The following is a 6,000-nucleotide window of genomic DNA, read 5'->3' as shown; positions in this document are numbered from 1 at the left end:
TCACTCCCACTTTTATGATATCCGTAAATGTTATATTATAAAATTATTATTATTATTATTATGTTATTTTTTATAATCCGTGAATGTTAGCAACTGGACAAATTGAATGCAGCGGTCAAGGAAAAGCGACCAGAATTGGTCAATCGTAAAGGTATCATTTTCCAGCAGGACAATGCTAGGCCGCACACGTCTTTGTCCACTCGGCAAAAATTGATGGATATTGGTTGGGAATTGATGTTACACCCACCATATAGCCCCGATCTCGCGCCATCGGATTACCACTTATTTCGATCCCTGGACAACTCCCTTCGTGGTAAAACTTTTAACGATGACGACGCTGTAAAATCTCACTTAACTCAGTTTTTGGCCGAAAAGGATCAGACTTTCTACGAGCGTGGAATTTTCAAGTTGTCGGAGAGATGGCAAAAGGTCATCGAACAAAATGGAAAATACATTACAGATTAAACTTCGTTCCAAGTAAAAAAGAATTTTTTATTTCATTGAACAAATCGGCAATTACTTAGTTGCCAACCCAATATAAGCTTCTTCGAGGTTCGCACGGTTTAGAAGCGTTCTTCCACGTATTTTCCTGCTCGCAGAAAATTTGCGAACGCCATAAATGCACGGAAATCCGCAGCCCTGTTAAGACGCTTAACGAATAACGATGAAATGATAGGGACGATTTATTGGACACGATAACGACGTAAGGATAAAAAAGCGGATTAAGAAGAGCAATAAAGATCGCGCGAAAACGGGACACACCGGAATGCAAATGGACGATCGGAAAGTACGTTTCCGATCGGAATTCAAGTATCGCGAGAGCGTGATTACGCACTGAATATTAATGGAAACTTTCATGGATTCCGATTGATTGGAGGCGAGGCCGTGAATTAAATATTAATGAGGCGCTACTCGCGAAAGAACTAATTATGGCGGCCAAGCGAAAATGGTATGCGACCAGGTGAAAAATCCCGTCGAACCAGTTCTCACGGTGGATTCCTCGCGTTTCAGGAATTCCGCAGTGTTGTATCCTGCGCGATATAAACTCGAAACCGCGAACTATCTTCTACCGGGGATGTTCCGTATAAATACTCGCCGGCAAACGTTTACGCAGACACAGTTGGGAACCGACTTTGGCAATCGTTTGACCGGAAGCGCGTTTCCAACATTTCTGTTCGATTTTATTCGGACGCAGCACCGGAAAATCCTTTCTGACAAAATATGCCGTTATAATTCGCACTGTCCATTACTGCGAATACCGACAGTTCGGGCAATTACACATAATTGCATAATAAATGCATATATATATGCATAATAAAGGATAAAAGATAAAGATTGACGAATAATATTTTATTCGCACTATCGAATAAATATTCAATCGAATAAAAATGTACTCGAAAAATTTAATATTTATTTTTACATTTATTTTCATTATTATAATATCCTAATTATAATAAATTATTAATACAATATCCTATATAAAAAAAAATTCGAATAAATGATAGAATAATTCATGACAATTTATTCGATTAAATAGATAGAGTAATCGATGACGAATAATTTATTACCCGAATAAAATGTTCGACCGAAAGAACTTCATTCGGATAGTTATCTTAGATAAATGTTTGTTCGAAACAATCCGAATAATTCCCAACTCTGGTCCGGAAGCGCTTAGGCTACTTGAGTAATTGCTTTTTGAGACAATGCCTTCGCCAAAGTGGGAAAAGTACGAAAACGTATTTCAAGTTTCGAGAACCGTTTCAGTTTCGTCAAATTGTGAAAATATAAAAACGAAAATTCAACTCGTTGAATTACACAGACACCGCCGTAAGATCTGGAGATTTTCGGACATAATCTAGATTTAACGGTGTAGCATAAATATTTCCACCATTTTCCCCGTTTCCGTAATTTTCACCGTTTCTGTCCGAGATCCCGTGACACCAGCGCCCCATAATGCCGTCACATAGCGTTACATTAAATCACACAACGCGGCGAAGCCCGAGCCCCGCATTTCCCGCAACGTTATGGCGTTCCGGGTTCCTTTTTTTTCAGGCGTTTTCTCACCTCCGGTGATTTGCGAGCCGCTTGATTTGCGATTCGCCACGTTCCAAAGGTTCCCTCTTTCACGGTTCCCGCCGTATCGCGTTGCTCCTTGCGAGAGATTATCGCGATAATTTTCCTACGAAACATTAAACGCCCGCTCGCGCAATTATGATCACGGACGACGACTTTTATTCGAGTCACAATTCAAGCGCGAAGCGGATTTCGCGAATTCCACCGTCGTTGTTTCTCTTTATTTATGGCCGCGAGGGTGAGGACGCTGTTTAGGCGATCCAACGTCGATCGCCTTGGTCCGTAAATATATTCGTAAGCTTTGTGTGTGAGTGAGCTGTGAATGTGCAGACATAGCAGTAATTCATCAAGAGTCGAAACGACGACGCGGCTACGTGGACAAGACAGGTGGTAGTTGAAGAATAAGAATACAGAGAGAGAGAGAGAGAGAGAGAGAGAGAGAGAGAGAGACTGATAAGCGAATAAAAGCTTGACGGAGTATTTTTCCGAATAGATAGAAAGATTCTCTCACCATCAGAACGAATGGTGAAGTAGTGATAGTGAAAACAGTATAAGCTATAGATTTGGATTCATTCATCGGTCCAAGATACAACGTAAGAGTGGGAAGCATAAAACATTTAATTGCTGATTCTCTTATTTTTAGATTAGACAAACACGTGTATATATTGTGTGTAGTCACAATTATCTCCTTAATAATAATCTAATCTCTTATTTTTAGACGAATCATATTGTGGTTTTTTTTGCTTCGATAACCATCCACATGTTACATATTTATTGTCAAGATTTTAACAAACTTCGGAAGCCAAATTATCGATCCAGAAAGTCTCGCGAAATTATAATAATTTAGTGAAGGAAAACGAGAATGAAAAATATGGCATAGGGATTGCCTAGTTGAGCTTTCTACGTCTCGTTGATCTTAACCAGCTGGCTGTTTCTGACGAGTATACTCGTCCTAGAAAAATGGCAATATTTTGCGTTACAACGATTATACTCGTCAAACGTAAAGAGATTTGCTGTTTAAATTGCAATCTGTGTGAAAACTAAAATGTATTCGTAAATTCTAAGATCTCAAGAACAAATAAAAATAAAGGTTAGCGAATCGGAGCGCATGACTAAGGTTACTATTAATGCAGTTTATTCAATTGCTATCGATGAGCGCGGGCGCGACTAGCGTGACGTCGTAGAACCAGGAACTTGGAACAGACTGAGCTCTAGGAGTTGCGCGTTTGTCTATTTTATACTGGAAGAGAAGAAAGGAATAGATGGACTTTCGTAGGAAGGCAGAAAGTTGGGAAAGTCCCGTGCGGGTCGAGGTGTCCAGATGTGAGGAGAATTGTTTTAATAGGGGTGCGTGTTTTTTAGGGAATTTTGAGGATTAGGACCGGTACTTGTTTGATTGCTAGCGGCCGCGCTCAGGTAGAGGGATGCGACGCCACAATATATAAATAATTATTATGAAAAAAGAACACACTATATACATATATAATGCCCTGCAATCCCATTTCAAGGAGGTCGCAACGGCTGATTAGTTAATCATGTACGAGACGCGAATTACAGCTCGCTCTCTTGTAGCACCGTTAGATTTCAGTTAGTTTGGCAACATCGTCGTCACGTTTCCATTAAAATCGAGTGGTCGGTGTCAGATTTCTTAGCGTTCTCGGGATCATATTTCTTGCGCTCCGGGGAAAATTAGGTTCCATTCGGACCCTGGTTGTCAGTATCTAGTGCTGTGTTCAGCAATGAACTTGTAATAATATCAATAGACCAGCAGCTAGTGCAATTTTAGACATTAGCTGTTTCAGTATTCAAACGAGCGAAGTAGTGGATTTTTATAAGAAACATTCCTTGGAGTATATGAACATTTTTGTTGGATATTAATTGTTGTTTCGGTATACGGAATTAGATGGTAAAACTTTCTCGTTCTTAAAATCGTAAAACTTTCTGCGTTCGTGCCATGGTAGAATCAGCAAAAAATTCTAGAATGCAGAACTTCGAATATGCAAACTCCTTTTATTTTTAATCCGCCGGAAGCGTCGATCAGAATAGAAAAATTCTACTTTGCTTACAAATGTGTACATTTATATACGCTGACATAGCTTGTTCGTAAATTCTAAAAAGCACGAAACCGAATTAATAAACGAAATAAAATTCTATTTGACTCGATTACAGTCTATTAATTATTCATGCAGTTGGTATCTTCCAGCGTAGGGAAATCTCCAGCCATCAAATGAATATTCATAACAAATTTACAATAAAAACGTTGTTCAATTCACTGTTTCCCTTATTGATCCGTGTACACAAAATCAACGCTGAACCGCGCGACATAAAAAAAGAAGAAGGAAAAACAGCACTGTCTCTTTTTTATTTAACTTACATTCGAATTCCTTACTAATTAATGCTCGATTTTATAGCTCCATAAACATTTGCCATAAAACGAACGACTCGGAAGATATTTACCCTCAACTTCACCCGACTAGCACTCGCGAAACTTCTGCACGTAAGGGTCGATTCACATCTACGTGCCAGACTCGGGCCAAGCTCCGAGTCCGACCAAGGTCGAATCATTCTTACATTCGATTTACATCGGAGTGTTCACACTACGCGTGCCGTGCTCGCAGCGTGCAAGCCCGCCCGGCATCGTCCAAACGTGTTCACGCTTGCAGACAGGACCAGGTTTGCTTCGCCCGAAATCAAAACAAAGCGAGACGGAGCTACGCAACTGGTACAATATGAACAGAGTGCGCAATCTTTCGTCCTAACGTTGCAGGGAATAAACCCGGGGAAGCGTTACGACTTGACAAAGCATGCAAAAAAAGGAATCAATGAAGGCTCTATGGTGGCTCGAGCTCCGAATGTCGGCCCTGCCTGCACACCATGCTCGCACATGACCCTGACATTACTCTGACATTACCCTGACATAACTTTGGTGTTTAACCCTAGAAAGATAACCATATGACAACGTACGTAAAAGATAACCATACGCTTCAGAGGCGCATGCTTTTCTAAGGCGTCAATTTTATACTAACAATGGATATTTATTTAAGTTACTCTAGTCATTTTAAAGGTTTGGCATTATTGTAAAAATAAAATGCATTTATATTATATTTTTTTATATTTTAAGTAATTTTAAACTTAAATCACTAGACCTCTATGAAAAATTAACAAAAATCAACAGTCTTCGGTTTATGGGAACAAATCCCGTAAAATATCACAAAAAATAGTGTTTTATCCTTACAAACTAGTAGACTATAATATAATCAGTGTAAAAAAAGCTATAATATTATAAAAAATTTCTTTAGAGACAGTCATGACAAACGTCTTTCTTGTGTTCACCACAAACTGTCTTTTTGCATTTGGAACAGGTCATCTTTGACATTCTTTTCTTTTTAGACGTGCAAAGACTGCAATAACGCCTTTTTTGGCTGAGGGTTCTTCTTCATCATCTGTGGAAGCCTGTACAGCAGATTTTGGAAGAATATTTTCAATGTTGCTTCGCACATGCCTTGGCAAAGTGGGTGCTTCCAGTCTTTGCGTCATCCACGGTGCAGTCAGTTGTTTATTTCGCAGGCGCCTCTGCGACGTAGGTTATTTTTCTCGGGTTAAACTACAAAAATAACAATTTTGTGTAGGATGACGTTTTATTGGTTTTCTAACATTTTCAAATTAATATTAACACTATGCCGTCCGGCGACACCACAGTGGTGACCTTCGCAAAGTATTGCCTGACGGCCGGCGACACCACAGTGGTGACCTTCGCAAAGTATCGCTCGACGGCCGGCGACACCACAGTGGTGACCTTCGCAAAGTATTATCTGACGGTCGGTGACACCACAGTGGTGACCTCCGCAAAGTATTTTCTGACGGCCGGCGACATCACAGTGGTGACCTTCGCAAAGTATCGCTCGACAGCCGGCGACACCACAGTGA

The sequence above is a fragment of the Megalopta genalis genome, chromosome 7 (genome assembly GCF_051020955.1).
Source record: "Megalopta genalis isolate 19385.01 chromosome 7, iyMegGena1_principal, whole genome shotgun sequence".
NCBI classification, from domain to species: domain Eukaryota; kingdom Metazoa; phylum Arthropoda; class Insecta; order Hymenoptera; family Halictidae; genus Megalopta; species Megalopta genalis.
The sequence above is the reverse complement of the archived record's forward strand: the minus strand, read 5'-3'. Positions refer to the sequence as shown.